Genomic DNA, 12,031 nt, shown 5'->3' with positions numbered 1-12,031 from the left:
TGAATAGGAACAATGTATTTCTTTTATATTTAAACATATATATACGTTTATATCTGCTAGAGATAAAGGTTATCAGTTGCCATAAGATTCCGGACGTTTTAATCGAAATAGCAAAAGTTAATAATAATTATTTTGACTATCATAAGCAAATTGTTAGTATAAATATTAGATAAATTAGTATTGTGGTTTTAAATGGAGTGTTTAGAAATTCTGATATATTATACACCCAACATACATTATCACATTTAAATTAATGTTTTAAACTTTTACAATTTAAAAATTTTATTTACATTAATTTATTTACATTACATTTATTTACATTATTTACATTAAATTTTATTTACTCATATCATTACATCATTTCCTTTATTAAATGTTAACTAAATTAATTAATTATTATCTTAATTTAATCCTTTATTTGTTAAGGGTGATCAAAGATGTGTACATAATTTCACGAGATTTCTCTCAAAACATCGAGTGTGTCACGAAATTTATGGCATAATGCGCCATTTCAGTGAAACCTCATGTAGTCTTAGGCGGTAGTCATATTTCTGTGATATTACCCGTTGTAGGTAACTACAGTTTATTTTTAAAAAATATAGTCCAATTACACTTGCAAACCATAACTCACACTGAATTGCGATAACTATTAATAGAAAAGGGTAAATTATAATAATAAATTGAGCTCAATTGGGTGACCATTGAGTTATTTAGTATATTGCCTATCAGTAATAGTCTTTGGAGTACTAAGCAAGTACAAAGGGTTGAAATGAAGAGTCACGTTTTAGACGTGTAAACGTGCCATCATTTTCCATCATTTGCTACTTTATAGAAGCAAACAATAAAATCATAACTATATATAATTTGCTTAGTTAGGAATCCATTTAATCACAAATGAACTTCATTGCTAAAGCTGATTTATCTTTGAAATAATGTATCTTTTTCAAATTGCTGCGAAATTATTATAAATTAAATGGTCACGTGGTGCAAGTTCTGCACTTTATGTTAAATGTGTTGTGAATTCTTATGTAGAATATGGCATGTTGTGTCATTAGAATGTTCCAGTTCTTCATATTTTAATTGGTTGTTCTATACTTTATATATTCTCAGCATTACGTTTACGTTTCGGGATTGATAAGTGATGATTTTCCAAATACTGAACTCAAATTTCTATTGTAGTGATCTAAGAAAATAACAGCACTTGATTTGATCACCCTGTATATGAATAGTGTGATTCTTTATAGATATAATCAGCTGAACAATAAGCTTAATGAATTTACTACTATGTTACTAGTAAATACGACATATACCTTTCGAATACTTTATATTGTTAAAGAAAATTCATGATAATAGTGTTTTTTTAATACATCATACACACATTGTGTTATAATAATATTCATAGAATATATTGTATATTATGATATTAATATCTTACACATGTCTTACTGAACTTTCAATATTTTTTTTCAATAATGTTAACAATGCAATTGCTTTCAATATGACGAATTGAAATAATTTTATATTTGCTTTACATACATATGGTTTGCTTTGTATTCAATATTATATGGAAATTTTTTCTTATTAAATTGTAATATATTATGAGTATAATAACCATCTGCAATAATAAAGTAATTTGCTTTCCAATTTATAATAAATTTATAGGTAACTGGTTACTGCCAGTATGCAAATTAGTTGTTATTTTTTGTTTATGTGTATCGGTAGATATATATCATTGATAATTTTCTATACAGAAAAATAAGTTATATTTTTTTTAGATATATTTTTTTTTTAAGAATAACTGTTTTAAATATAAATATCTTGTATGCTTTAATATACGAATCTGTTTTTGTAAGTAGCTTTAGTTATAAATTTTATATTGACAGTATTGTTAGTAAAAGATACATTTTAGTCAACCCACGCTTTGAGATAAGAATTATCTACCATAAGTAAGTGCAAATGAACACAATCGAGCGTGTCAATATTTAATTGAACACGTTGTAGCTTTATTATTAATCATTTATAAGTGAGACATACAAAGATACTTAATAATAAGTACAACGTTCTTGTATAAAAATTGTTTTACTGTTACTTAAAGAAAGCAATAAACTTACCAATTTTATCACTTTTCTAAGTATTTGAAATTATATAGTAGAGTATATAAAAATTTTATTGCATTTTTACTTACTCAATGTTTATATAATTCAATCTAAGCTGGGTTTAATCCAATATTGGTGAAACAAAAAGTATTTGATATATATTTTTGGTATATTTACAATTAATTTTTTTTATTAGCTTTATTTCATGTATAAAGTTCTATTATTCTTTTTAATGAGTTTTTTATAAATAAGTATTTTTTTACAAGAATGGGCATACTTACAGATGCAAACTGTCGATTCTGTAAAGAGAATGAGGAGTTCGCCACACATGTGCTGTTAGAATGGTCTGCGTTAATGCACATACGTAATAGGCTTCTGGGAATGTATATTCTTAGGGAAGAGGCAATAAAACTTTGTAGAGTAGGTTCTATACTACTTTTAATTGACGGGCTCAGAAATCTACACTAAACCCAGAAAGGCTTAGACGATCGCAGTGCCATATTCCCCAACAATAATAACAATAAGTATGTTTTTAATATAAGTAGAGCACAGGGTTTATTTTTTCCTAATAGCTTTATAAAAAAACAGAAGTATCTTATTAAACACATGTTAAATCATATGATATTTTGTAATATATTATCTATTGTTTTTAAAAATAATTCGAAAGATGTGTGGTATAAATTAAAAACTTTTTTTATTTGTACTTAAAATATTATCTATATTTTTTTCGCTTTTGTTGTGAATATGTGGTTATACATGCAAAATTTTACACTTTTCGATTATATTTATGTTTATAAACAACCTCATTTAAAGATTGTTAAATAAATACATTTATAGTAGATCGATTTAATCTTTATAAAACTCAACGCGCGATTAAACTATAGTCGCTGGGTACTGTACGTAGAAATCCCCGAAATGTAGTTCACTATCTGAATCTTATAGATTGTTTAAGTTCTGCACTTTAAAACAAAATAATGGTTGACAATGTTTGCAAGTTCTTTATGCAATATGCATATATTATAGGTTAATAATATTTATATAGTTAACATATAACATATAGTTAACATAATAAAAAAAACGAACTTCTCAATTTTTTTCGATTTCTTCGAATGAGATTGTTTTAAAATTTTGTAAAAATATTTTGTTTGGATTTTCGATTTTCAATAATATATCGCTTAATGAAAAGATTAAGCTATAGAAACCATATAAAAGCACGATCACTTACCAATAGATTTGATTAACCTGCTGATTCATATGCATAATCTATTGATTTCTGTGTTGTTCTTCGCATTTTCATTGATAAAATTAAATTTTATGCATATAATAACAAAAAATAATAAAAGAAAAGAATATTCAAAGCAAAACAAACTGTAAAAAAATAAATAAAAATAAAATAAATAAAAATAATGCCAGTTAAATTGTCATTTCAGTACGTCGTTGTTGAGTTAAACCAGCCAACAAATCAACGGGGCAAAGCAACTTCACGTAAAAACATTCTCAGTGCGGTTAGTTTGCCGGGCATGTTGCGTTCGTTCGCTCGGACTGTTTGCTTATAAATGGCACGTACCTAATCACAAAGAGTTAAAAAAAAGATTAGAGAAAAAAAATCTAAAACTTAAATCATAAAATCTTAGAAATTGCATTGGGCTTTATTGATTTAATGTTCTTTTTGTTTTTTATTTTTTTTAAGTTAATCAGTCAAAAAGCCACTAAACTGTCAGTGTGACTAATTTTACTGTGATTTAGTAAGCTAAGCAATAGAGTGATATATGCTACCACCGCGAATTTTGAAGTTCGTTTTAGACAAGTACAAAGTAAAAAAAAATCATTTATAGATAAATAGTTTTGAAATTGTTAAATTAAATATATTCATTCTGCTTGTGTTTAATCGTGTACCCATATATCATATTTATAAATAATAAATAAATATATGTATATAATTTATTTATCAAATCTGTGATAAAATAGCAAAAATAACATAAAATAATAAATAAAAATTAAAATGTAAATAAATATAAGTAATTTTTGTGTGTATTTTTTCAAGTCTCAAAATTAAATGCTTAAGATACTTTTTTTTTTGTGTTGACAAGCTAAATTTTGCTAACATGACGCATCGTATGATAAGAGCCGGAAAGTTTGTCGTATAAGTTTTTGCGGTTTAATTTCCAATCAGTTTGATAACAATTTCATTTGGATAATATGGTAATGCGTAGAAAAATTAAAAGTAGGTTTTTGGAAATTTGTTTTTATAATAAATATTTAATGCTAAGATTAAGGTTATTATTTTATTTTATTTTATTTTATTTTATTTTATTTTATTTTATTTTATTTTATTTTATTTTATTTTATTTTATTTTATTTTATATGTCCATATATTTTTTTTTTTAAATTTTTTTTATACTTTTCTAATTAATAATGTTTAATGCAAATAAAGAGAACACATAAAATTTTTTAAAATATTTAATCAATAGTTGATCAAAAATAGTTAATCAAAAAATTTTTTTTTGTTGATATGTAAATAATATTTTGGTTATTTTTATGTATTATATAAAAATAACCAAAATATTATTTACATATCAACAAAAAAAAATTTTTTGTTTGCAGGGGGTTTTTCATGCACTTATTGAAAATAAATATTAAGCTAATTACTTAAATAACTGAATAAAAGAACTGAATTTGGTTTTTATTTAGTTACTGTTTGGCTTTAAAATGTTATCATATCATTAGTAACTGTTTGGTTTATATTTTCATATGCATGAAACAAAATGTTATCACATCATTATTTTGTTTAAATAAATTTTTTATTATCATTTATTTGCTTCTACAAGCTGTACACTTCACTTTATGTTTAACCCCTCAGCTCTACTCCATTGTCTACCTTATTTGTATGCTCATATACTTTCAAGTTTTATTGTTTGCTCAAAAAGGAAAATCAACTTTATATACATATAAATATATTGAAAAAGCGTTTGCCATTAATTTATAATAGCATCACAATATTTCTTTTAATACAAATAAAAAAGAATATAATATTAAATAATAAAATTTAAAAAACTTTTTTAAAAATAATCGACGGTCATCGTTATGACTTGTTGATTTACGAAAGTTTTTGTGTATAAGATTCTGTGAAAATAAAACCATTTTAAAGCACAGTTCATATGCCAATAAAGTAAATTAGTTTACTTTAATTTACTAACTTCTAATTAAAGTTAAGAATTAATTTTAAATAAACTGTTTAGTATTGTTCTAAATGTATGGTATGTATACATATATATATTTATATTTTTCAAGCATATAAACATATTTTTATATGGGCATATGTATTATATGCACTTCTTTACACATATAAATTTTATTCTTACAAATATCAGAAGTAGTTCCTATTTAGCAGATAAATTATTAACAAATTTTCCTAATCTTTGCTTCATCTAAAATAAAAAAATATTTTTCTTTTTTTATTTTTGAAGTTATTTTCAAGAAATAATATTCACAACAATTTAGAACAACTTTATTCAATCGGCCAAATATAATCGCATATGCATGTTAACCAATATATAAACCTGATGGCTTGATATTGTGATATAATTTTCCAAAATTTAACAGATTCACATATAAATATTAAGTTTTTTAAATATTCTTACATAGAAGAATATACTTTTCACGCAGTTCAGTTAATATTGAACCAAAATTGAGCGATTGAAAACGTGATTAACATGATTAATGTACAAAAAGTCTTTTTTTGTGCTTTATATGAATTTTCAACATGTAAAATTCATTTAGTGTGGCCTCAAGCAAAAATCAATCCGCGAATATGATTTCTCAAAAAGAAATTTATCATATTCAAGAAGAGAGGATTTTAAAACTATATTGAAGTATAAATGGTACTTTAAAATGAACTTTATTTTCATAGTATTAGTTCGTAAATACTTTTTCATATGCATGAATTCATTTTCCGTCACCTTGCATGATTTTACGAGTATTAGATTTATGGTTTCTATTTAAGAGAGTATTTAACACCCAACTTTGCATTCTCAGTTCTTACAGAACATTAATATTTTTTTTTATTATTGTTTGTGAAGTTGGATATCCACGAAACGTTGAAGTTCTTTGTTATAAAGGATGGTTGCAGAAGATCAAAATTTTTGGAGAAAAGTGAAAATAAGTTGAACTTATCTTGTTAATCTATATTTAATATTCTGATTTTAAATAAATTAATCACAAGTTGATGGTTGCAGAAGATCAAAATTTTTGGAGAAAAGTGTAAATAAGTTGAACTTATCTTGTTAATCTATATTTAATATTCTGATTTTAAATAAATTAATCACAAGTTGATTAATTTTTTTTTTCTAAGTCATTATAAACATCTTAAATTGAGTTTAAATGATACCCCATACACAAGGTAATGTACAACAATGTCACACTTTTGAGTAGTAATGTCAGTTGGCCCCTAAGTATACATTTTTCTTTATTAGAAAACAAGGCTTATACCTTATTAATATTTTTACTTCTTTAGTTTGATTGATTTTGTTATTTACTTCAAGTTCAGTTATTGGAGCACAGATGTTCCAACTATTATTTGTTTTATTTATTATAAAAAGTTGTTGTTCATAGTTCACACAGTAGCGCTATTTCTTGTTGAGGTTTGAAGACCGTATGGTGCATTTTGTTGGTAATAATTTTGATTTTAATAGTAAAATTAATTTCATGCTGATTATTAAAATATATTCTAAATATATTCAATTTAATGGATTTTGTTTATAAAGCAATATTTTTGCTATATAAATTTTTAGTACTTGTTGAAAATGAGTATAGCAGTTGTGTTAAGTTTATGTCATAAAAATAATATTACTAAACATAATTGCAATTCAAGGATATTTCGCTTAACCTGCCATAAACTTAATATAAAACTAATTAAAATTTATGGAAGCTTAAAATATTGTTTATATGTTTATAGTAATGTGTTTCACGTGGTTATTTTATCCATGTTATGGCGTTTGTTGAAATTTTGAAAATATGAAATTGTTAACTTGAAGATTTTGCTATATACAAAATCGCACAAAGATAGGTGGTAGCATTAATATTTCCCTTGACACTATTATATTAAATATTTATAGACTTAAGTATAAACAAGTTTAGTAAATTTTTTTTTTTTATTTTAAAATATTATTTCACAAAATAACAAAGTCTAATACTCGTAAAATTCATGCGAATTCTAACGTTAAAAGTTTTTTAACCAAAGAAATCAATCAAATATTCGCACTTATATGTGTAAGAATGTTTATGTTACCCTTAAGATAAGTCATGCTGCCGTAATCACAAAAGGGAGAAAAGGAATCCCTTTGTGCCTAAAGTAATCACATATTGTGGACTGCGGTGGCAACTCATTCAAAGCTTGATTTATTTTACGGAAAAGGTCAGATGAAATGAGCCTTAAAATATGTAGTGAGTAGATAAGTGAGGAATATTTATGCATATACACTTATATATAGGTTTATATTTATGTATGGTATATATGTACAAAATTGTTGTTGCATATGTGATATATATGTTTTTGATTGTTAGCAGTGATGTATACTTGACAGTAATCGATCTTAAGCAATTTCACACAATTATGAATTGCCAGGTTAAGTGCATATACAATCGATTATGCCAAAATTTGTTTTAAGTTCTTGCATACCAAATTTCTCAACTGTCTACAGTTTCCTGTCTGTCTCCTTTCCGAATGCGAAATGTGGTTACATCAATCCCTTTTCCAATCGGAAGTGGTACAATCTCAACTGTAGCAATTGTGTGGAGTTGCGTGTAGTTATATACATAATTTGTATCCGTTTCCGTTACTATTGGTGCTTATGGCATTTAGTGAACTAATGGAAGGAAAAAATTATAGAGATAACTTTTTTTAACAATGAAATGTTTTAAAAAAGTTTTGTTTAAATTTTTTTTGCCTTTTAGCTTCTCATTAAGAATTATTAAAGTGTGTAGGTTTTATTTATAATTCTCTACATAAAATTTGTTAATAAGCTTTACTTATCATTGAAAATTCGTCATCAGTCATTATCAGGTCTTGAAATTATATTTTATATTTGATTATTCGCAAATATTTTTTTTTTTGAGACTGCTAGTACCAATGATTAAAGTCGTGGCTTGTCAAATTTGAAGCTGAGATTCCATATTGATTAGCCAATTGACCTAAAGCCATATTCGACTTGTGTTTTTAAACTTAAAGTTTTGTCTCTCAAATTGATCGTTTAACCAGAGACACGGTCAATCAGATACGTTGCCTTGTGTACCCGCTCTCAAGGGAGTAAAAGAAGTGAAAACTGTTTAACTGAAGTAGTATCAAAATCGGTGATTTTATTTTTCTTGTAACCGATCATTGCTTAATAAGAAATTATGCACAGAAACTAAGGTTTTAAATTACGATATCTTTGGCCTATGGGACGAGTTATTAATTTCTAATTTATTCCACACATGGCCAACTATGGTGAAGATCAGGCCCAAAATTCGTGGATACTGTATTTAGTGGATTCGTTTAGTTTTTAGAATTGTTAAAAAGTTGATTTAAAAATCTCACAAAATATACATTAAAAATATATTATATCAGGATTATACACATTACAGAAATGTCTCTTATTTACAATGGAAAATCCATCTTATAATAAAATCATTTTGTCCAGTGTCCAAAACTGTCTCTACCTTAAGAATGAGCTGTCAATAAAAATATCTCTGCTTTCCTTTCATTGGTTCCTTTATTTGACCATTATCATTGTATGGTCTTGCTCTTGTTTAAGAGATTGTATTTATTTTTGATAACGTAGAGCACCGCCATGATAATGGTTGACATTACCTATTAATAATATTATAATATGAATATTTCTGTTGCGAACTAAGGGGTTAATTGGTACTTATAATCGGATCTGTATAATCGGATAGAATTTCAACATTTTTGTGCTTTTAAAGTTTAAGTCTTTATTTACGTCTTGATTTATTTATTATTATTTAGAAATATTTATGTACTTGTATATCCTTTTTAATATTACAGTTGTATTTATATTTAGAAAATTATTTTTGTTAGTTAAAAATATATATTGTTTATAAATATATTTAAAAATTCATGGTTTTCATTGAGAAAATTACGAAGAATTCTTTAAAAAGAATCTTATTTATTTGATCAGATGTTTGATTGTTTAGTTCTGTGTTATTTAAAAATAAAACAGGATATAATGATGTAAACCTTTAGCTGTCAGTTTTAATTTTTTTTTAAATAGCATTGACTTGCGCCAATTTTAATACTAAAATAATTTTAACAAGTCTCTTTGATATAAGCGACACACATTAGAAATCTAGTTTTAAAATAGATCATCCGAAGTATTCAATAATTTTTGGCAATTAATTATAAATAAATGGCACCAATTTAATATAAAAGTGTTTAGTTTTTTTATAAATAAATGTGCAATATACCATTTTTTTTCTTAGCACAAGTCCCTAAATCACTCATACGAAGTGTTGTGCGAAAATTTGCAGCTGAAAATATTGTGTAATTGCTTAAATAGCATAAAAAAGATATAGAACTTTACTCGATTTTGATAATGTATCTAATGTGTAAAGTATTAAGGAATCAGGTGAAGTGAGTCTTATGTTATGTTAAAAATCTGATTTTTGCATGGCGAAAATTATTTCAATATAATCGCTTTTTAAGAACCATAAATAAAAATCTTTTAAGTGATAATCGTGTTTATTTGGCTTAACTGTTCGCAATCTTAAGAATTATTTATATTTACTATTCTTTAAATAAATTTTGTTTTATATAATGTATTAATATTTATTTTATATTAGATTTAAGGAATTTTCCTTATATTATTTATTTATTTTATTTATTTGTTAGTTAGTAATATTTTTTTTTTATTATTTTTTTGAATAATAATAAACTTATAATATATTTTTATTTAAATTAGTATTATTTAATTTTCTTTTCTTTTATTTGGTTTTTTTTATTTTATGTATATATTTTTTATTTTATATATATATTTTTTATTTTATATATATATTTTTTATTTTATATATATATTTTTTATTTTAGATATTTTTTTATTTATTGTATTTTTTCCTTTTATTTATTTTATCTATATTTTTTGTACATATTTATTTTAATATTATTAATTAATTATTTTTTTCTTCATTTTTTCGCTCACTATTTAAAATTATTTAATGCATATCAAGCAATCACAAATTGCATTTAAGAAATTTATTGCTCATTAACAGCAATGCATAAGATAAATTTTTGTTAGCAACAAATTTAACGCCGAGCCAATAAACATCACGAATGCGGGTGATGTTTCTTGTCTGCCCAAAGCCTGATGATGCCCAATGCCATGCACAGAGAAAATGCTTAGCAACATCTGTTGTTGTCGCTTGTATTGTCGCTGCCGGGATTAAGGTATATCTGGCATATTGTTAGCGGTGACTAAAAATACCGGCGCACCATGTCTGTGCAATGCTAGCTGCCAAATTTTATGCTTAAAAATAATTTAATTGTTGTAATGAGAGTTGAAAAAAAAAAATTATAATTTCTGTTTTACTGAATTTATAATTTAAATTTTTAAATGTAAGAAATTATTACTTCACCAAGTAAAAGTGAATTTTCCCACTTTATACATAATTTATATACAATATTAATACTTTATTTATATACATGCTATTACTCTTATCTTTTGTATTTAATATAGGAAATTTTAAATTTGATTTTTATTTTGGGTTTTACAACTCCTTTATTATTCTATTTAATTTATCTATTGTAATTCCTAAAATAACAGTTGTGGTTGGTTACAAAGCGAGTCCAATAACTGTTTTCTGCTTTTTTTTGAATTGAATGAGGTTTGGGATATTGCACCAACAGATGGATTAGCTTGGGAGACTACTATCCATAGAAAACATCTCATAAATCGAAGTGTATTATTATCCATAAAAATATTGCAATAATCTGTTAATTCAATAGCAAAACCATAACCATACTTCCAAATTTGATATAAGATCATTGTTAAAGCTGTTTCAATATACAGTATTTTGATCTAAACTGTCTCTTCTCTTTATCATTCTCATTATCTTATCCCTTGTGTAATAGTTTTTCAAATAATTATATCTGTTGTCCATATTTTCAGTATCAGTATTTTTTTTACAAATAAAAATTTTGACTTTAGTCACAAATACTTTAACTAATTTTAGTACACAATTTTCTCCTTTCCCCTCATAAAGAATATAAAATTTTTGATATTATTATTGTAAACTGTGTTTGCAAAATGCGATATTTTTTTAAAATTATACATTTCGGATACTTTTTATAAAAAATGTATATATACATATGTTTCATTTTGACATTTATTATTCGCGGGGCTGTCAACCTAAACCTTAGTATACATTAAGACTGAAAAGTTTTCGGAAATTCTCATTTAAAATTCGCGCGCTGTATATTTTTCGATATTTTAAGTTTATGTAGTTTGGCAGCACTGTTCTTAATTATGCCCAAAATGAGCGCGATCTGTCAGACAGTTCGTTTACGGCAGCTGTTGAAACCAGTTCACCTCAGTAGTGCGTTGCGAAATGTCTTCGACGGTCGTACGACCGTCCTGGAAGGCTTTGTACCACTCATAAACTTGAGTTTTCGATAAAACTGATTCCCCATAAGCCTTTTGTAGCATTCGCAACGATTCTGCACACGAAATTCGTTCGAAACACAAAATTTGATGCAAACTCTTTGTTCAATATTTTTTTCCATTGTTTTTTTCGCAACGCACTACTGAGGTGAACTGGTTTCAACAGCTCCCGTAAACGAACTGTCTGACAGATCGCGCTCATTTTTGGCATAGTAATTAAGGACAGTGCTGCCAAACTACATAAACTTAAAATATCGAAAAATATACAGCGCGCCAATTTTAAAT

Source organism: Teleopsis dalmanni, chromosome 1 (genome assembly GCF_002237135.1).
Source record: "Teleopsis dalmanni isolate 2A chromosome 1, ASM223713v2, whole genome shotgun sequence".
NCBI lineage: Eukaryota > Metazoa > Arthropoda > Insecta > Diptera > Diopsidae > Teleopsis > Teleopsis dalmanni.
The sequence above is the reverse complement of the archived record's forward strand: the minus strand, read 5'-3'. Positions refer to the sequence as shown.